Genomic DNA, 23372 nt, shown 5'->3' with positions numbered 1-23372 from the left:
GATTCGACATTATGCAAATTTGATAGCTGAAAAAAATATGGACGAAAAACCACAGACATACTTGAAGAAAATAGAACTTATTCTCTTACACACTGCTCCACAGTATGAAATATTAATCTTGTAGGTTTTTTATAATATAAATTGTTTGTATTTCTTCTATTCTTCTCATAACAATAGACTTACTTTTTAAGTAAGTCCACTCATGATTCTGAACATCTATTTTCCATTTTACTGCTGTTCTCAATTTTCTCTGCAGGCATCTACAAGGCATGCCACACATTTTCTGTTTTCTTCTATGAGAAGTAAACATGAACAAAAAACTATGGCACAATTGTTCTGTATTACTGATCTTTGCATGATTTTTTTAAGCAAAACTGACTTGAAAAATGCAATGAGATTTGTATACTATAAAAATTACAACATATTCATTTTCAATATGAAATTGTTGTTTATAACATGTTGTTTCTAACATGCTAAACACTTGCTAAGATATCTAGTAGTCTTGCTAGGAACTTAGTAGTTATTATAGCTTACTCTCTTTGGTTAGCAAAAATAATTTTTCAGTTAAAAAAATAAATTTATTCCATTTATTTGCACACTTATGGGCAAAAGCCAGCTTGAAATTGTATTTTGGTATTTTATCTACCTATGTGAATTGCACAGCCTGCAACTCAAAAGTTAATGAACCACACAGGGCAGTTAGAAACCAATGGTCCATAGGAACTTTAATATATTGTACATATAACCCTACAGTTCCTTCTAATTCATTTATTTTTTGTTCTCTCAAGTGAGATATTTCTGCATTAAACAGAATCTAAATCAGCTGTGTATACACAAACTTGAAAATATATTTTCAAGTAAAATAATTAAATAGATGCAGCATAGCTAGATGTTAAAAACATGCAGATGTGAATTCAGAAGCATGCAAAAAGTTAATGTATTGATATGATAGAAAAATTCTTTTCTATTTGTGTACTTCTCTTCTGTCGTAAGAATCAAACATCCAACAACAAGCTATGTTGAGCAATATGTGCCAAAACAAGGATATCTCTCTGAATGCCACAAAGGGCTGGAATAAAACTGAACTGCTAATAGCTGATGGCAGCTGTTTGCCTGCAGGTTTAATAAATCCCTGAATAGATATTTCTCGGTGTCTGCTTCAAAACCTACTTGGCCTTCAGAGCTGACAGAGTAGCATCAATGGGAATATTACAATTTTGAAAAAAAGCAGTTCCAGCATACTAAACCAAACTTAATAAATCTCATTTCAGCAAAAGAAAGCCTTGCTTTTGAGTTACAATGAAATCCTGCAAAAAATTCAGAGATAACTTGTTTTTAATACAAAACAATTTTGAGTCTGGAAGGTTCTGAATGATCACCAAGTTTTTAGTTATGCCCATTAAGCACATGCAACTTAAAATACGTTAAAAATTCTATCATATGTCTATCAGTATGTGTGAGCTTAGTGAGAGAAGCAATGGAATTAATGTTCAGAATAAACAAGTGCTGTGAAAATACAAAGAATTCAAAACTTCCTGATTAAAAAAATCTAGTTATAATCCAAATGACAAAAACAGAGGACAAGTATAATAATTTTGTAAGCCAAGATATTAGGATTTTTAGACCATAAAATTTTAAGTGAATTCTTACAAAACTACCAGAGTAAATAGCTAATAACAACATAATAACAAAAAAAAACACAGTATAAAAAAAACAAATATAGTGAAGTACTATGCAACAGATCTCTAGAAAGCATTTTGACACATTTTGTAGAAAAGTATTACATGTTTTAGCAGCTAACAATTGCTGCAAAAATTGTTGAGCCAACACAGAATGAAAAAGAATGAATCAGAAGTAGTTTTATGGCTGATTTTAGGAAAGACAATGCTGCACATTACATGCAATTTTATACAGAAATATAGTAAAGAGATATTTCTTTGCTACCTCAAAATTAGGTCATTCTCAAAGTAAAAAAAAAAATATATATATATATATTAAGAAAGGTATTTTAGTAGCATTTCCAGTCCAGGTAATGTTTAATTCAAATATTGGCTGCCACCACCACTATATTGTTCTTAATTTAGTTCCTGTTGAATCTCTGGGACAAAGCTTTAATTATGACACAGAGTGAGAGTTCTCTGACTTACATCATTAGACACGTTAGTGCACTTTTGCTCAAGTTTTCATTTCTTTGCAATTAGTAGTTAGCAATTAGTTAGCAATTAATAGTAGAGGCAATTTTTCATTTTCAGCAAAAAGGACAGCATTTTTGTAGAGTGCAACCTAAGTATAAACAGAACTCTCAGCTGTTCTGTATTTTTTACTTTCATTTTTGAAAAATGTAATGAACTTAGATTCTCAATGCCTTGTCTTTCATTTGCATCCTATTCTTTCAGTTATTTTACACTTCAAAATAAACCCAAGTGAATATCGTACAACAATTCACAAGCAGAAATATATGGAATCTCATGAAAGTTGTCTGAGTGAGGACAAATATTATTGTCCGCATATTTTGCTTGATGAGTGAAGTACAGAGAGATGAAACTATCTGGCAGTAGTTCTGAATAGCAATAGCAGTCTGAACTCAAATATGATTTGCAGTATAGAGACTTTTAGACTGAAGATACTTTTGAAGAAATGCCTTACATAGAATATTCTTTAAATTTAAAGATTATCTGTTCCTTTTAGAAACAAAGTCAAAGATAAAGATTGAAGTGGTTCGTGGAGAGTTTCAAAGAGGAAACAAAGACTCAATAAATTTAGGTGCTGACATTCTACTTTAGGAACTAATTGTAATACTGATTTTAGTTCTGAGTTTGTGACTAGAGCAGGAATGCAGTTTTCACAAAAATGTTGAAATATGAAATTGAGACTGAAATTCTATCTGATTTTCTTCTAGATATTTGCTCATACAGTGCAAAGACAATGTGATAGACTGAAATGTTGATGGTTAATGTCACAAGCAATTGGCCATTTTCAAAGCAAGAAAGTGCTTTGCTGATGATGTGCAAGGTAGCATCCAGGTGCAGAGGGGGTGTGCACTCACCACTGAAGCTGCAAGCTGGGTTTTGAGGCAGATAAGGGAAGAGGAAGATAAGCACAGATCCTGCAAAATGAGATAGTGCTTTTTATGAAGCCAGTGTTCTCCCTTACAAAAGTGGCTCCCTGTGAATCTCACTGTACACCCCAGGGGAGGTAATAGGACATTTATACATAGGCTTGAGGGTGTTCATCCCTTCTGATGGGGCACGACTGGCTAGACTATGCAGGTAGTGGTCATGTCTTACAAGGGCCATAACCCATCACAACAAAAAATCCCTGATTATACACACTTATCTGGGCCCTTACACCAAAGGACTGTGCATGATCCACACTGTTGTAACAGACAGTGCTAAACTCCCCTCTTCAGGTGTTCCCACATGAGCATGAGCATTTATTAACCCACTGAACTTTGTGTTTCATGGACTTCTCCCACTCCTAAAGTCTTTGACCATCAATTTGACCAACTGACATAGAAATTGCAACAATCGAGTCTTGTCTTTAGGTCCACAGGTGGTGATATCTTTCCTCTTTTCTATCCTTCGACTCTTATCCTTTCTTTCTTTCTTTCTCTCTTTCACTTCCTTATATATTTTCTTAATTGTTATTTTTGTGTTTCTATATTGCTATATTTCTACAGATAACAACAAAAAGGGCTACATACCTCATTTTCATTGCAACCAAATTGTTCTAAAATAGACCCTACATGTATATATATACCCATGTTTATATAAAGGCACTGTTTCATTCAGCATCATATCACTCTAATCTGCCTCAAGGGATCTATTAACAAGCTCAGCTGCCCATGCCATCAGGGGTAGGTCATAACACATAAGAATTTTGACTTTAAAAATCAGGAAGAGCAGGACAAGGAAAATATAGTTCCTTTGAATTTATGTACATATCAAGGTTTTCTTCAACACAAATATACTCAAGTCCACTGAGAAGATAGAGGCCACAAGTTGCTTACTTGTGGAAGGATTAGGTGAGTTAAATCTGGTCTAATACTGCTTGATTTCATTTTGCTTGTCTGCATATGAAAATAAAGATTTTTTTTTTCTTACAGTAGTACACACATTGGGTATTTCATAATATTAAAAAATATCCAATCCTCTTATTTTTGACCAATGAAAAATTACAGGGATGTAAGATGACCAAGGCAAACTAAAACCAACACAATTTCTACTGTTTTGACTGGGTGTCAATCATTAGTAATTTGTGTTTAAAAATCCAATCATGCCATAGCTACATTTTAAGCATAGTGTTTCATTACGATGATGATGATTTCATGACATGAACTTTCTGATGGTTATGCAATAAGAATGATCCACTAACATAGTAGAAAAGCTTTTCCCCACTTTTGCTCCCAAATCTGGCCCAGACTCCCAGTTTTCTAAGAGAAAAGGGAAAACTGGCACATGATACCAGCCTCCCTCCTGTGTCTATGCTGGGAAACAGAACTTAGGAAAAAAAAATATCAACTTCAGACTCTCTTTTAGTGGATACTACATTTTCTTAGATGGGAGATTCATCCTCAATGAAGCACACAGGACTACAGCAAACTTCTTGACCTACTGACAAAAATAGGTGAAGAGGTGCAGCATGTATGTCAATTAAAAAGGAGGAGAAACATTACCCTGCTGACCAGTGCAAAAGGGCACATCAGTGGATTACTCAATCCTCAGCCTGTCAATCCATTAAGGTCACTAGGTTTTGAAGTGCTGTTCACTGCATTAAAGAGTACAAGGCTTACATGCACTTGCTCACTACTTCAGATACAAAGGTACAAGGACATCCTTCTAGTTCTTTTCAGGTTTCATATCCACGTTTGCTTCGGTTTTCGTATCCATGCTTAGTCACAGTCCTGCCTCCAGCTGAAATATCCAAATTCATGAAACTAGATATAAGGATTCTAATAGCTAAAACCCCACAAGGAGAAAGAAATATACAAAAATTACTGCTGCTACATAGCTGAAAGCATTGCATCGTTGCTGACAATCCCTGGGTTGAAGAGGCTAGCCTGCAATTCGATGAATTGGGACTTGATGATTATCATGTCCATTTCAATCTTTTTTTTTCAATCTTTTATCTTGTCAATGGCACCAAAGATTGTTTTTGTTCTTCAGAACAGGCAAAAAAAACTCCTTCACATCTTTGCCAAGTAGGCAGCATTCAGAAATAAGAAGGGTAAAGCATTAGACATACTGCAATGAAGTAGGGAAACTTTCTCTTAATGCCTACCTCATTGTTGACTTTTTGAGTTTAGTATTCCAAAGGGTGGGATTTAACAATTATATCTCAAGAGGCAATTTTAAATATTACATGGATGGAGTTACATGGAACTAATAAAGATAAGAAGAAACATAAATGCTCTGGATGAACTTGGTTTCTTTGAAGAAAAAAATTTTGCATCCTTTTCCCAAGCTATTTAGTAATTATCTTGGAATAGTTTTTTCCTCAGTAGTCAATTTCTAAGGAAAATCAGTTGCTGATTTTCAGTCTTTTTAATTAAAAAACTTCAGGTGAAGGTCATAATTGCTAAATGGAATTGTTTTCATTTTTTATCATTTTCTAGAAATAAAGCTGAAGGTCCCTTGAAAAGTATACTATAGAATAGGAAAATATGGGGGAAAATTAGCTCATTTTCCAAGGCCTTTTCATGGTAATATGACCCTCCAAGCTAATTGTCTCGAAAGTAAAAAAAAAAAAAAACACTATTTAATTTATGAGACTAAATAAGATGTTATAATCAATGTCAAGAGAATGGACTGATTTAAACTTTCTTGATATACAAAGTGGATAAAGAATATGAAAAGATAGATAAGCCAACATATTTGACTTACATGGAGGATGTCTGTATATATGTATTAAATAACAGTTTTACATTATTATTCTATCCTATGAAATGGAAACCTCTTTCTGCCCTTGACACCAGTACTACAATTTACATGGGTTCAGACCTTGAAGACTTTTTTTTCTTGGCATGAAATCCTACCTGCATAGGTATCTTCAACAAAGTTTTCATTGCTTTAAACTATTTGAATGTATGTGCATTACAAAATTAATGAAATGTATTCTGGAAATACCATAAGGATCTCAGGGAAAAAAATATCCCAATAGTATTGGACCCTTGAGATAAGTGATAGTTGATTTGGGTTTTTTTGTATGCTTGTGTGCAATTATGCCTGAAGAACTATTTTTATTATTTTTAGAATCCATTTTGATGACCACCTTATCTGTCAGACTGATCTGTCCAACAATGCTCAAACAAACCGTAAGTTTGTTTTGTATTCCTTAATCTTTGTATAGATGTAGAAATAATACAAATAACATCAATTCTTTTGACGATTGTGGAAAAGTGTCAAAAAGTGTAGCTGTATGTTTCAAAGTTTAGATATAAGTACTCTGAAGTTTAATTTTTCCTTAACTTTCCTCAACTTTTTGTTTGTTTATGTATCTAATAAATATTTTCAGGTGAACAGAGTTTTTTTTTTAATTTTCTGCTTAAATAATATAAAAAACCTACAATGTTGGATCTTTCTTTTTAAGTTTTTTTTGGCTTGCAAAGAATTTTTAAAAGAGCATTTGTTGTCTACATGAGCATATTCTTTTTTGTTGTTAAATCAGCTGAAATGATATTCAATTACACAAGAACTTAAATTTCAACACTGACGAAGCTGATTAAAACCTATTCAATCAGGCTGTAGTGTGATCAAATTTGGTCTGAAAGGTCAGGGCGAAAATAGCTTCCTATTTCTCCATCTGATGTTTATAATGTCTTAGGTTAAATCCATCTGAGAGAGATTTTGCTTAGACAGAATGATATGCATATGGAATGAAGAGGGTGGTAGATTTGCTTTTATGAGGAAATGCAAAGAAAGGGGTTTGGAGTATGATTTTGTTCTTCAAGATATGCAGAGCAAGTGAAAGGGAGAAAAAAAGCTGAGATACTGGGCGGGGGTGGGAAGAAAAGAATAAAACTGAAAAAGAGGGATAGAAATGACAGAAGTAAAGACAGCTGGTCAGACCAGTTATTTGCAATATGCCAGCATTTTATTTTTGTATTTTATTTCTTTTCTTTTTATTTGAAATAATCTGTTTTTCTTTATATTCTTCATGAATATTCCACCATTTCTCCCTCTGTTTTTTTTTCTTTTTTTTTACTTCTGCATTTTTCATGCCTTTTGTCAAAATCTATGTCATTTTGGGAGAAAAGAGAATCTAGTTATGCACCTTATTCTTCCTGCCTAAATGAGAAGTTCCTGGAAATTGAACTTCTTGAGGGTCTTGAATGGTTTAAACCTTTCTGTGATCACTAATATTGGAAATATACTTCGATTTAGCACTGAGTATTAACCTAGTAATTTACCTTCTAGGAATAACAGTTTGACCATTAAGGACAGGAAAGGTATTTTCTCCCCCTTTTGTTCAGTGTAAATATCAGTTTTTTCTATGTTTTTTTTTTCTGCATTTTTAATTTTTGGAATGGCTCATTGTTATACCTACATCAATTTCTACCTTTCCTGGAAAAAATTTTTCCTCTCCTCTCCTCTCCTCTCCTCTCCTCTCCTCTCCTCTCCTCTCCTCTCCTCTCCTCTCCTCTCCTCTCCTCTCCTCTCCTCTCCTCTCCTCTCCTCTCCTCTCCTCTCCTCTCCTCTCCTCTCCTCTCCTCTCCTCTCCTCTCCTCTCCTCTCCTCTCTCCTCTCCTCTCCTCTCCTCTCCTCTCCTCTCCTCTCCTCTCCTCTCCTCTCCTCTCCTCTCCTCTCCTCTCCTCTCCTCTCCTCTCCTCTCCTCTCCTCTCCTCTCCTCTCCTCTCCTCTCCTCTCCTCTCCTCTCCTCTCCTCTCCTCTCCTCTCCTCTCCTCTCCTCTCCTCTCCTCTCCTCTCCTCTCCTCTCCTCTCCTCTCCTCTCCTCTCTCCTCTCCTCTCCTCCTTTGAAAGGAAGAAAAAAACATTGACACAGATTACACAAAAAAAAATTTAAAGAATAGATATTTCCTATATTGTCATATCTGGTTTTGTCTGCAGTGAAGTTTTTTACTTTATCCACAAGTATAATTGCAATTCTCCTGTCTATGTTGATCAGAAACTACAGGCAGTATGATTGTGAGATGTTTTAATGTTTGCATTTGCATGTCAGTTTTGTAATTAAGTATTTGTAAATTCACACTGAATACTTTTAGAATTAAGGTCAGGAATGCTCTCCCTAAGCTATATGGCTCCAGTTCCCACCTTGGAGGGATCGCTACATGTCAGAGAAGTCTGTTAACAACAGCTGAGCAGAACCACAGGACTCCTCTGCTTTGCCAGTAGCTTAATCCCCTGTGCAACGTCTCTATCTGGATTTATGTGAGAGACCACTATTTAGCATTCAGTAAGTAGACAAGGCTGTTCTCCTACAGCGATGACCTCGCCGACCTACTAGAGGAAACCAAAAATTACACTGATCCATTAGAAAGATTAAGACAAAGACAATAATAGCTGCTGTGATTTATCTTTCTGTTTTTATGAAAAGTTCACAAGTTTGCCAAAAATGACAGACAGGAATAGATAATCTCTGCTTTTTATCACTCAGATCAGACAACCTTAATGTTGCCAATGAAAAGAAAAATGCTATGCTTCTATTTGTGGAGGCCGAACAAAGAACAGATCATTCTTTTTCCCCTAGGAAACATAAAGTTAAAATTCTTTACTTTGAGGACCAGAGTAATAATTCAAGTGACATTTGGCAAGGTGAAACAAATAGACAGTTATTATTACTAATGTACATTTGTTTCAGTATTTGTCACTGACAAGGTCAGAGAGCACTGACCATTTCTTCTACAGAACTTCTGCAGTCAATCAGGGTATGTGACTTTCAGTGAAATCTCTATTGATACAGGGATTTTGTAGGTGATATTAACATCAAAATTAGATGGAGCTTTATTTTTTTATAATTTGCTGGAAATTGATTCATCATTCTGTCAAATCAACGGAGTCTGATTATAGCATTATTTGCTGCAATCATTCCACATTTGAGGAATATCAAGGCTGGGTAATTAAAAATAGTAAAGCTATGCAAATAATTTACCAATAAAGGTGAAATGGCGAGGTTTTGTTTTAACCCATATAGCAAAGAGGTTAAAAAAAAGTGAAGAGATGGTTTGGGATTTTTAAGGGGGACGTTGCTGAGTTTCTTGGGGGGAGGTTGCTGGGGTTTTTTTGGGGTTGTGTTTGTCTTTATTTTTAATTTGCTGCAGAGCTATGAATTTACATAGCTCAAGCCTATGGGACATGACACCCTCCATGATGGAAAGATGGAGGAAGGAAAAGTAAATATTAAAAATGAAGTCTCATGTAGTCCTAATCCAATTCTTGTCAGGACTACATGGGAACAAGGAAATATTTTTGTGGTAATGTTTTTAGCATTAGAAATAATCTTTCAGTTTCTGTCAGAGGACCGTGTATAAATCTATTGCTCTTTCTTTAAAATGTTAGAGCCTATAGTTATTCAACAAAATAATGTGTTTGAGTATGTCACTATGTTAATGTTTTTCATGCACTGTTCACCATGATAATTTTCAATACTAACACTTAAATTGCTGAATAAATGAGGTTGGGAAGTCTAGTCTAACCCCTCTGCTCAAGGTCAGCTAGAGCAGATTGCCCAGGACCATCTTAAGTTGTTCTTTAAATATTATTAAACCTAAGACTCCAAAATCTCTCCAGACAACTTATTCCACATATTTTTGGATATCAGCACATATAATACCCTAACTGATTAAAATCTGTACTCCTACAATGTGACTGAGATGGATCTGTGCCTGAATCCCCTTTTTTCATTTTGGTACTGGACACCTACTTTAAGGAACACTAAGAAATTTCAGAAATACCTCAGTTAATAGTGAGACGACTACAAAAGAAGAACATTTAGTAGCATAGTAAAAAACTTGAGGACATTCTAAATTTTATTTTTATAAAATAAAATTATACCACTGTAATGTTCTATGTGCATATATATCTGTATTGGTGTTTCTTTTTTGCAGAAAAAAACAAAACAAAACACAATACCCAGTAACAGATCACGGAGAATTAGCTTACAAGTCACTTGCATTTGTTGTTGCACAAAAATGAACATAGTTGACCATCATAACTTTAGGCAAAGACATTTTAAAAATATTATACTTTTGACTTCTTGTGTCCTGGTTTGACCATTTTTTGAACATGAAATATGACTTAATAGGATGTGAATAATTCATAGAGTCACAGGATTGTAGAATGTCTTGTGTTGGAAGGAACCTTAAAAATCTTTTAATTCAAACCCCTCTTCCATGGGCAAGGATATCTTCCACTAGATCAGGTAGGTGGTGCAGGGACCCATCCAACCTGGCCTTAAAGACTTCCAGGAATGGGGCATTCACAGTTTCTCTGGCCAACCTGTTCCAGTGCCTCGCCACCCTCACAGTAAAAATTTCCTCCTGATAACTAACATAAACCTACCCCCTTTTGGTTCAAAGCCTTCATCACTTCTCCTATCACTACATGAACTTGTAAAAAGTCCCTCTCCACTTTTTTTTTATAGCTCTTCTTTAGGTACTGGATGGTGCTCTAAGGTCTCCCCGGAGCCTTCTCTTCTTCAGGCCAAACAGCCCCAATACTCTCAGCCTGTCTTTATAGGTGAGGTAATTGCACTAAGCATTCTAAGAGGAGTAAGTTGAAAGGAAAAAAAAGCAACTTCTGAGTAACATTCTGTGATTTCTACCCAATTATTCTCAACTGAGTTCATAAAGATACTCTCCTGTGCATCATTGAACTTATTTGTTTGAGGAAGAAGCAATAAGAAACAGTAAGAATTACAGATTTTGAATATTGGTTTTAAGACAAAATGCAAAGATTAAAAAACTCTAATGAATTCTCTGAAGACTCCACTGTGCACTTTTTCTTTATTTAATCTTCCACAGCCAAGAAAATTGACAGAAATAGCAACCCAAAACTACTTTTGTATAAAAAGACCCCCTGAATAAAATTTCTATTATAAATTTTCACTTACAGAACCATAAATAACATGAATACATACTGTGCATTACACAGAATTGGTTTGCAATTTCTTATTCTTCTTACTGCATCATGTAGGGAAAAAATCCTCATCTTGGACAAATAATGTAAAGCTTTTAGCACTCAAAAGTCAGAGTGATTTCTCACTTCTGGGAGCAAAATAATTCTGAATTGTTTAACACTCCAGAAATATCTTTTTACTTTATGATGATAGTACTTTAAAACAAGAGAGTGGGGGAGGCATGAACTTGATTCCAGACATGTTTGTCATAATTTAGAGGAGTTGCATGTAAATCCAAAGACTGCATGGAAAAAAATCGCGAATGATTTGGGGTTTTTCTTTTCCTGAGTCCATGGTCTTGGAAAAAAAAATAACAAGTCTGTATTTGTTTGGCCTGTTAATCATAGTACAGGAAACCAAAGAGCTAAACCATCTCCTGCAAGGCACTTTTATTCAGTCTGAGACATATATAGCAGGTAGTTCCTGTCTGTACAAACAAGGAAGAAAGTTCTATTTGAAGCACTAACTGTTCTCATGATCCCAGTTTTCAATCTCTCAATTCACACCAGAGACAGACAAATTTTCTGTATCCTAATAACAATTCTGCAGAATGTCATAAGGATTTTTTGGTTCAGACCCTGCTAACTTTTACACACACTCATTCAATCAGAAAGATTTCTTCCTGTCCTACTACACAATGTGTTCTTGATCATAAATGAGCAATCACTGAAAGCATTGAGCAAAATCTTTCTAGGGAGGGTGTACTTCAGTGTTGCCAATGAACCATGCTAGAGAGCCACTATTATATTTTTGAAAACTTTATGACTGCTGCTAGAGAAATCAGAGCTGTAAGGCATCACTGAGTTAAGTTAAAACATCCATCCTTATGAAAGGAAAAGAATGGGGGGAATAAAGGCCTAGCCAGTGTGTACCACAGAAACAGCTTTGCATCCTTTGAAGCTGGAACATCTCTGACACTTACCCTGGTTCTCAGTGATAATGAGTATCACAAACATGCCAAGGTTCTAGGGAACACAGAGAATGGAATATTATTCTATTTTTCACAACATTATACTTCTTGTTTTTCTGTATGTGGAATGTGTGATTAGCCAGCAATGTAGACTTTTTCTGTCCTTTGGCATAAACACACATCATTCATCAGTGTGGGCACTGCACAAATGTAACACAGCTGTACATGCCTTCCCCTCCCTTAGCAGGATTAATGGCCAACCCTGAACAACTGGAATGTGCAGGCAACCTGACTACAGACTGACTACATTTGTAAACAGTTTGTACACAAGGTAAACTATAGGATTCTCAAATTATTTCTGAGAACTTTGTATTGTGCCTCCAAAAAACACTACTGAAACTTCTTGAACTATTCTGTCCCCTATGCATGTTCTCCAGGTGACCATATATTTTTCTCATCTTTTCAAAATCTTTTCTTCCTATGTTCTTCATACCAGCAGTAAAGAGTGAAGATGAAGGATGATATCTGAATTAATGCCACTATTGAAGACTATGTGAAGAGCTGTGAAAGAGACTTGTTCAAAGTATGAAATACAAAACCTAGAAGATAATTTAAGTGACAAGCTCCAACTTTTATGGAGACAAATGATTTCCCTAGCTTTTCATATAATGAAATGGTCTTTTATTAAAAACAAAAGATACATAATCTCAGATATTTTTCTAATTGGGCCATGCAGTCTAGACAGTTGCTTTGATTTCCTTCTTTGAATGCAGGGAATAGGTTGAAAGTGGTGTCAGAATAATTTAGGTTCTATTACATGATATGATTCATTTGAGACAAGTTCTGTTTACAATCTATTTTTCTCCTAAGAACTCAATTTTTTCACTATAAGCTTAAAAAAATCAGTATTGGGACAAGTACAGTTTAATCTATTAATCAATGACAAAGATAATGGAATCAAGTGCTTACTTAGCAATTTGTCAGATGACTCCAAACTGAGTGGGGCAGTTGACACACCTAAGTGATAGGATGCCATCCAGAGGGATCTGGACAAAATCAAGAAGTGGGTTCAAAGGGAATTTCATTTGGTTTAACAAGACAAAATGCAAGGTGCCACACCTGGGTCAAGGCAACCCCCACTATCAACACAGGCGTGGGGTTGAATGGATCAGAACAGAAAATACTTGCGTATCATAAATGCTAGACTACAAGGTCGCACCTGGTTTTGTCTTTGTTCTAGAAGTAATTTTTATTTTATGAAAAATAAAGCCATGCATAGAACATACGTTGTCTTTTTCTCCTGACTCCTACATTAAGCTAAATAGGCCTCAAGCTGACTTTTTTTTTTTTTTAAGGTAATCCCTTTAGATGAACATTGTTAGCTTCCCAACATTGACTGACTGAAGATTCTCAAGCAACCTTGGCAGTTCAGTTTAAGGAAGTTTAAGCTACAATGCCTGCACCAGATATCTGGAACAGATAAAGGGATTTATAGCAATAAAGATTTTTCTGATATCCTCATCCTGACTCTTTGTAAGCACAAAAACTTACTTTTTATTTTAAAAAGAAAAAAAAAAAAAAAGATGTTTGAAGACACAAAAGATGCATTACACTTGCAGTGTCCTGTAAGCTGCAGTTTCTTATCACAAAAAGATTTATATCCCATGATCTTAAAGATGCATTGCTTTTTACAGATGCTCTTGCAGTTGGGGAGAAGGGAATGGTAAATGGTCTTCCACTTCTATAAAAGAGAGATAACTGGTTTGCTAAGTATTTTTGTGTGCAAAGTAATTGATCATATTAATCACATCCACACTCAAAGTAGAATTATAAGAGGACTTTCACCTAATATATCTTCAACTGTACTTTTTCATTGAGTGGTAGGACATACATTAACATGAGTTTGTGTGTGTGTCTAAGCGTGTATGTGTTCACACACACATTCACACATGGATTTGGAAGCAAGTGGGTAAGGGAAAGAGGAAAGTAACTTAAGGCCTCTCTTCCAAGATTTTTTATTCCATTCTCTAAGAAAATGTTCACCTGTTAATTCCGAATCATTTTAACTGGGACAGAGTCTTGCTATTTACTACATGCTCAGCATCAAGTCTCATTCAGCCTTGGGAATGATATAGGGTTATTATGAAATCCTTCCTTTCAGCACTGTGCAAGCTTTCTGTGGTTATTTTTTTCCTGAAAACAGAGTTTCAAAATTGAAATTAGTTATATTTAGACAGCAATAATATGATTATGCTGTCATGATTTTAAAGGGTTTAATCCCAACAAGAGCTTCTTTCCAGAGGCAAAGGGCTTTCTGCAATTACCAGTGGAGCCTGCATAAAATTTGGGAGAGTGGAATACTGTCATTGAACTCTAAATTCTGATGCTGGCAGTTTTCTCAGCTTTTTGGGGAGTCAGTCTTATTCATGGCTATACTGCAGAAATTCATCTTAAAAGTGGTAAATAGCTAAGATCAAGACTGAGAGGCAAGAGGAGGACACAATGGAGATATGCCAGACTCAATGGAAATGGAAAGGTTTTTTTTACTTAATATCACTATCCAGATATCTGCAAGAGAGATGAGTCTGATAAGTGAACTGAAGTTTTAAACTACTTTGACACCTAAAGTTTAAATGTTCCTGCAGGATAGAAATTCTCTTTCTGCTAAAACCTCAAAATGTTTTACTAGGCCTCGAAGAAAGCTGTCTGTCAATAATTTCAGATACTTCCTTCTCAATTAGCTTCAGAGGTGTTTTGGCTGGGTTTTGTTTGGTTGGTATGGTTTTGGTTTTTTATTTGCAACACTGAAGTAATTAAGGAATAGGTTCAGGGACGTTCACCTGATTATCTGAAAGTAAAGAAGAGTTGTCCTGCTGTCACTATAACTTCCAAGAAGATTTAAGAATAGAAAGAGATTTGGGATCTTTGGAGAAACAAATAAGCATTTCAGCTATGAGACTTCATTTATTCTACTTCCCTCCTATGACAAAATAGGTCTCTTCTGTGGTGTTGCCAGAAAAAAATGCCACTATTCCCATCAATTGAGCAATCTTTACAGTCATCTTAGATTAAGGAACACTGCCTCAAACTGCTTTTAGAAAGTGAGATTTGTAGCACCTAGCTGAAATCTTCAAGGGAGACTTGACTGGAATAAGGCTTTTTTAGATGGTACGTCATGTATTTTACATTTCTCACATATTTTGCATTTTCAGATTTCCCACATATAGAGAACCACATTTTAAACTAAAATACAAAGGTTTACTCTAAAAGTGGCTTGATCTAACTTTCATCAGAAACTAAGCATAAAGCCTGCTGCTACCAACTTTTCCTATTTTTTGTCTTCTCTTCCCCTCAGACCCACACTGGAGTTCTGTATATTTATATGGTTATATATAGTGCTTTCATGGGTAATTTTTTTCTCTTCCTCCATATCCAGTCACTAGCTTTTCAATTAAAAATGCACAAATAGATACATAGAAGCTGTGAGTCAGAGCTTTGTCTAAGTACAGCTAAAAACTAATGTTGTCAAAACTGCCCCTAAACAGAAGCATAGAAAATAAGATTAGGTTCAGAATACTTTGTTTTAAAATAGCTCTTTATGTTTCAGGAGACTGGAGTGGGGGAATATTTATTACTTTCTTTCTTTCCAGAAGTATAATTTATATTTCCATAGAGACAAGACAGCAAAGACCTGTGGAAGATAAGCAAGTGACATTTCAAAATAAGGAATAAATTTGAACAAAAGGGAAAAAAATATCAAAAATAGGGAATTAGCCTTTTAAAACAGTTTGACTTACTAAGAAGAGAATATAAAATACATTGGAGTAAATGTCAAAGCTTAGCTGAACAAGAAATATCTTATGTGAGCTTGATAGTATGACCCTCTCAGTTGTTAAAGTCCCTCTTAGGAACAATATCATACTTTGTTGTAGTGATATAGCCAAGTAAGGACCAATCAAAAGTACAGTAGTGATGTAAAAAGATGATTAATCTGTGTCTAAGGTTTGTGATCTATTTCTATATGCAGAATTTGAAACCTACATTCCTCATAGCAATATTGTTGCTTCCAATTACAGATTTACAAACTGTATTTGACAAAGTTACATGATGAAAAGCAACAGAATGTGTTTGAATCCATCACACACCATGTCATGCTACTGAATCATCCCTGTACTATCATAGTATTAAAGCTACTGTTTTAATTATTAATTATTGATTACATTAACAGCTTCTGCTTGCTGAAATAAATCCCTAATATAGTAAATGTTTAAAAATTGGTTGTCTTGAGAGGTTTCCTTTCCACGTTTTGTTGTGTTTACAACCTTTGCCTCTGTCAGGATCAGACACACTAGTTACACCTTCCACTTTGAATATAAATAGTATCCAATCATAAAATAAATATTATGGATATCTTTCTATTATTGAGACCCTTATACAGCTACATCTAAAATTAGTCTTATTCTGAGGCTGAGGGTTTTGCTTGGATTGTTTTTTTTCTATGGTTTTTAGTTTGTTTGTTGATTTTTGTTTTTATTTTATCTTTGTTTGTGGGTTATTTTTGGGGAGGGTAATGAGGTAGGATAGTTTTTGGCATAATTTTATCATTATTACTTACTGAAATAAATTGGACTGTAGACTTGTTATTATATACTTCAACATTAAGTTTACAGGAATATCACCCATACAGTTGGCTTCTGCTTTTGCAGATACAAATACTTGCAATGTACTTTGTTCTAGGCACAAAATTCATCCAAGGGACCAACCAGACGTTTGAATTAAGCACATACATTATATTTCCAATGCTCTACACATACATAATGAAGATTCTTAGATACAATTTTATACAAAATTTTTTTGTTTGAACTGTGACTTTATACTCTTAGTACGATGTGTTTTGCGAGAAAATGCTACCATGTGTCATGAAGAGGTTGCGGAAACATTTTCATGTTAAAATGCAAAAACATTTTCATGTTAAATTTTTCATGCTCATAACTTACTGAAACATTCAATTTTTTGAGTTAAATTTATACATTGCTTGAAGGAAATAAGGGAAAGATGGTTGAGATGCTGTATATTTAATTAGGATGAAAGAAAAACATATTCTCTGGGCATGTCATGCAATAACCATAAATTCGGGAGTGGGGCTTTTAGTATTTTTGACCCCAGGTTACCTGAAGAAAGTGATGTTTAAATAGCTTTTGGTATTTTTAAAAAAGATTATTCTAAATCATGCCATGAGGGTGCACAGTTGATTATGCATACTGATTAATTACATTGACTAATTTATTTAAAACATAATCAGGAATTATGTTTTAATACCTCTTTATTGTAAAGATAGCTTGTGGGACAGGTTATCTGTGGTTCTTAGAATCCAAATAAGTGTTCACATTCCTTCTGACTCAAAATGTACCTTTCTAAAACGTTTTCCAATCTTTTTATATTTTTTACAAAGAAATATCTGCCAGTGTTTATGTCTGCTGAGAATCAAGAATAACATTAGAGCTTTATACTCAACAGATTTCATTTCACTGCCGCTTGGTATCCTAACTAAATTCAGTATAGCAAATTGCAAGCATCTTCTTCTCTTTATACCTTAGCTTTTCTCACCTGTGAAGAACAAACATTAAAGCCTTTCTACAAGACATGTGAAAGTACTACCTGTGATAGCACACACGGAAGTACTTAGATATTTGAGTGCTGTTTATTCAAATCACACTCCTGTAGATGAAAATAGATCCATAAATTTAACTATTCTGAAAATCTTTAAACGAAGTTATTAAGTATTTAGATGATTTCAGAATACATAGAACTTACTAAAAGGTCACAAAATAGTAGATATGACCTACAGTCAAAATATTTCACAAATCAGAGTTCACAACACTGAGAAGATAATTTCTGTTTAAGGAATGCTTGGAGCAAAACTGTCTTCTCCCCATCAATAAGGGAAATCATAAGGCAAGACAGTAAAAAGGAAAGATGCCCATATAGCTGGAAATATTATAGTGAACTACTAAAAGAATGGACTGAAAGTAAGTTTTTAGGAAACCAGTCCTAGCACTATCACTAACAAGAGAAACATTTGTTGATCAGCAAGTGCTAATTAATCTGCGGAAAAACAAACCTTCAATTGGATTATGCAGAATAATCTCCATGACTCTTTAGGATCAGGTAGATATGTTTAGCAGAGACATCTCTACTTCTTTAAGTTTTATAAGATTGTCTGTGTCTGATCTTCTCTGGTCCCTTCTGATGGCATATTTATGTGTTTGGCCTTTTGTTCTAAAGATCTTTAAGTACGTTGGCAAAGAGAGGATTTCTCTGTGGTTTTAGTGGGTGGAGGGAAGGTTTTCCTGATCCTAAGGGTGAGATTTATCTTGTCTAAAATGCCTAAAAGCCTCTGAAGCTTAATATTTAATCCAAGTCAGTAATTAAATCAGTAATTAAGTAATTAAAATGATCTTTTATTGTTAGAGGTGAGAGATTCACCTGATTTTAGACAAGGTTCTGAAACTGGATAGGTAACTTAGATTCCAGAGATCTTACTTGCTCGTTGACCAAAGATGATTGTGATTAGATGGCATTTTGGAGTAGATCCTTAACTTTCCAGTATTTGAAATTATGACATTGTGAATTTGGACTGAGATTAAGAAAGTCTTTCAGTGGAGCTGTCTGAATAGCTATTTGGGATCACAAAGGAACAGACTGAGTGTCAACATCCATACCAAGAAGCTAAATGTGTCATGAAATGACCTCTCTGTCTGAAGTCTTCTGATGCAGAAGAATCTGTACTCATACGAGGCACTAACAAAGGGACTAACACAGAGAGAGATTTTATGCCAGAATTAGTGCTCAAAAACCCACCAGCCCACATTTCTCTAACTCTTCCTATAACCCTGTCTTCTGCTGCTGACAGTAGACATTGTCACACTGCATCACTACCAGCACTCAACACAGACATAGTGGTGCAGGTGAATTATAATCAAGTAATAGTTGAACTCGGAAGGAAGCTCAGGTGATGGAAAGTGTATCCACAGCTAAGAGTACAGCCTTGGTTTCCAGCTTGGAAAGTCAGCTGATTGAACCTCTTTGTTCAAGCAGGGCCATGTAGAGCAGGACCATGCCCAGATGGTTTTTGTATATAATTAAAGATGGAGACTCGACATCCTCTCTGGGCAACTTGTGCTGGTGCTCTCTCACCATCACAGTGAAAAAGTGTTTCCTTGTGGTCAGAGACATCCTCTTGTTTCTGGTTCAAGACCTTTGCAAATGTTTCTGTCACTGGGCACCCCTGAAAAGAGTCGGGATCTATCTTCTTTGCACCATCCTTTCAGGTATTTATGAACATTTATAGAAATCTTTGAGTCCGTTTCTTTAGATGTGACAAATAAATCACTCAAATGAAAGAAAGCTCAGAGGAGGTGGGAAAGGGTGATAATCCCACGAAGATCAGGAAATGTGTGACTGACTGCAGCTTTGTATGACCACATACAAAGGAGACAATGTTTTTGCAATACAAAGGGGACCAAAACAGCTATAACATTTGAGTGGATCAACAAGTAATACAAATATTTCTCCCTGAGTTCATTATAACAGTGTGAATATCTCCCTGAATTACCATGACCAGTATGAGAGGAAGACTATATTCCTTTCTGGTGAAAGAAGACACCCAGCATTGTGATGATGAGTATATTCTATGATACATTATTGAGAGTCACATTTGCATTGTGATTGAATTCTGTATTGCAATTGCTGTCATTTTCTGTGTGTAATTTAAATTTATATTGTATTTTCACAAGTATTAAAACAGAAAACCTGGGTTAAAACAGAAATCCTGGGTTACATCTACATTCTTCAGATAGGTAAATCTCAAACATCATACTCTGCCTTTCTGAAATACCTAAAACAGGTAGAGGTTAGAGGGCTCTGACACTAGGCTAAACAGTCTTAGGTCTCTTACCCTTTCCTTACGTGAAAGGTTGTCTAATTCCTTAATCTATAAAAGTAGAAAACTACAGTGCAGTAACGGAGGCCAGGAGTTTCTCAATCAAGTTTATATTTTGATGGTTGAGTGCAGTGATAAGAATTGATCAGACAGGCTGGATCATACTCAATCAGTGCCTGATGCACAGCTTGAGCTGAGGACATTGGCAAACCTTTTCATTAGCATTGGATGCAGCAGGCTCCTTCATGCTCCCTGGTATCTCTCCCAATTTGTGATCTGGTAACAGAGAAGGGAGAGACAAGAATTCCATGTTCTAGATACAGGTTGTTTGGGAAAGGCTTTGGCACAAAAAAGTGAGTTTACATTCATAGAAGTATTTTGTTGATTGGATTACTTTGAATTAGAATTAATGTAATGTACCAAAAAAATGCTACATTCTTTTAACTTATCTCATTTGATTTCTACATTGTACTAAGTTCCATTCCATTTTTATATAGTTATTTTCTGTAATTTCATCTCTAATTAGGCAAATTAGCTTTGCATATTTCTCTCATTTCTAAAGTAAGAAAAGCAACATAATTAAGTTATAGCTCCCTATAATAAATAAATCAAGCAACACACATATCACAGGAGTTTTAATACATTTTAGTCAGGTGAATGTTGCAACTTTTGAAAATGTGTATGTATGACTTATTCAACTCACAGGTATTGTGTGTTATACATCCACATTATGTATGATAAAAAAGTCAGATATTAGAGTTGAGATTAGATCACCCTAAAAATTATGATGTCTTGGTCTATGGGTCTACTTTCTATACTGTGATTACTGAAAGCCTGAAAAATATGTTTCCTGGGGAAAGTTACTCTCAATAGTACAAGACAAATTATCCAAAATTAAAATCCAAAAAGCAAATGCAATCAATGATTTATGCATTTTGCTTAAAGACACAAAATGAAATGGAATGGTGCATTGTTGGGGTAACAAGTGAAGCAGGGACCCCAGGCAGGTGCAAAGTGCTCTTTATTGTAAAAAACCATGCCTTTTTAAGCAGTTAGCCTGTTACTAGTTTAAATACTTTTAAGACACAACAATCCCAAGTCAACCAGCCACCATACACCACAATGTGGACATGTGGTTGTCGCACAGCACATCTCTCACATCTCTCACATCTCTCATGTCTCTCATGTCTCTCTACCTCTATTGCAGCTGAGTCACTCTCCCATAGTTCCGCTCTACTTGGCCCAAGTTACAGGCCAGAGCCATGTTACAAGGCCTTCCCTTTATAAAGTCTTATCTATCGGCAACAATTCCCCCTTCTTTGTTTATGTGTTGCACAGCTAAAACTGTTTGCACCGGTAAAGCTATTATCTAATCAACACTACTATTGCACACGAGATAAAATACATGGGATACATACTGCAATCATTAAGAACATACCAAAGATCACTATGCCATACATTACTAAGTGTTTAAACCATGCACTGAAGCCGAGGTTGTCGAGCCATGAAGTTATCCCTCCTTAAATCCCATTCCCGATTGTATACTATATAACTGAAAATAGAAAAGGTAAGGTTGGAAGAAAAATAGTAAGATTTTTAAATGCAATTACTGTGTCATTTTCCCACTAACATGATGAGTTTCCAGTTTATGCCCATTAAATATCAACCTTCAAGAAACTTAAATTTAGGAAATTTAAGAGAAGGACTCACTGTAATTATTAAGAAAACTAGAATAATGTAGGTTCATTGTCCTGAACAGGGGGAGCAAGGGGTCTTACAACACTTGCTCCAGCACTCTGGTACTACCCTGTATTAGTGCAACTGGACTGAAGTTACTTTCTTCCCTGTAGATTTTCTTCCCTGCACAAGACTGAGAACAACAGCTACACTAAAAGATAAAAAAGGAAGTAGGATTTTTTTAAATTGCAAATTACTGTTTATGGCCAAGGTAACCATACAAAACTCAGATTTTTGGAAATTAAGAAGAATCTTGACTGGGATATGCAGTAGAATAGAGGATTGATAACGTGGAATGATTGAAAGGATGCTCAGAGAGGCTAAAAATGCTCCAGTTGCATGAGGAGCACACAGGGGCCAGAAGATTTACACATTAAATGCCAGAGAAGAGAGGGAAATGGAAGTTCAGAACTGATTGTAAAACAAATGAAAAATGGGAAGAATGTCTCTGCTTTTTGAAAAAAATATCAGGACTGTCACATTAAATGGGCAGCCTAGTGTTTTGAACCATCTCTAAGTCAATCCGTAGCTTTGGGAAGATATTTTGTCTGTTGCAATACAGAAGGAACAGAATTCAGGATATTCATCTTCAGCATCAAGGACAAATATATATTTGAAACTACTCAGCAAGACTTAAGAAAAAAAAAGGTTTTCCTTGTGTCAGGGGCATTTCTCTCTATGTTCTTGTTTTCCGAAATAATAGTCTCATTTTCTACGTCTGATAAATCTCTGAGCTATGTCAGATATTTTATAATAAACTTATTTGCTGAACTATCTGTTGTAGTGTACAGCATCTTTCCCCCTGAAGCTATTCCCATTGGATTTTAACTATAATGTATTCATACTGGGCATTGTTCTATTGGTTTCACCTTATCTCTTATTTTCCCTTATATAATCTGTAACTCAACCCCTGACCATGGTCACTTGTATGTGCGGCGTTTGAGCAAATACAACCTACTTTGGACTGCACAACAAGTGTCCAGTCTCTTGAGTCTCTTTATCCTGGTCTTGATCGTGCTCTCTAAATAGCTCTGCCTGTATCAAATGAACCCACAAAGGTGTTTGTTGCTTCTCTCCGGCTGCTCCCGGAAGCGCCTGGCCAGCGTCCTGGGAAAGAGGAGCTGGGCGAAAACAAGGAAGTCGGAGTGTCAGTAGCAACAAGTGACGCCCAATGTGGGGCTCTGATGCGGCAGCTGTTTTTAAAGCATGACAGATAACGCTCCGGTTTGGGGCTTTTCCAGATGCTGATTTCCACCACCGTCACCGCGGGAGACACGGCTGCTGACGCTGCCACCATTGAGCCGTCAGCGCCAGAGTCCACCCGGCGGGAAAAACCTCTTAGACCACAACGAGCCCGAGGGGTCTTCCGCTCCTTCTGCTCAGCCCCAGCAGCACTATCACCACTGAGAAACTGTTCCGGCTCCTTCCGGTTCCGGGTTTCCAGCGGAGTGAAGATGCAGCTTCTGTGCACCCCAGAAGACGACTTCAGACCAGGAACTGCTGCTGGCTTTTTTGTTTTCTAAGGGTTGACGGTTCGGTAAGATTCAATACTAATGCGGGAGGGCCCCGGTTAGTGGATCTGGGTGGAGGCACCCCTGTTCCCACGGAGGGAAAGGAGCATGCAGCGCGCAGTGTGCGGGGTGCCGCCGT

This window comes from Vidua chalybeata, chromosome 1 (assembly GCF_026979565.1).
Source record: "Vidua chalybeata isolate OUT-0048 chromosome 1, bVidCha1 merged haplotype, whole genome shotgun sequence".
Classification (NCBI taxonomy): domain Eukaryota; kingdom Metazoa; phylum Chordata; class Aves; order Passeriformes; family Viduidae; genus Vidua; species Vidua chalybeata.
Note: the sequence above shows the minus strand (reverse complement) of the source record.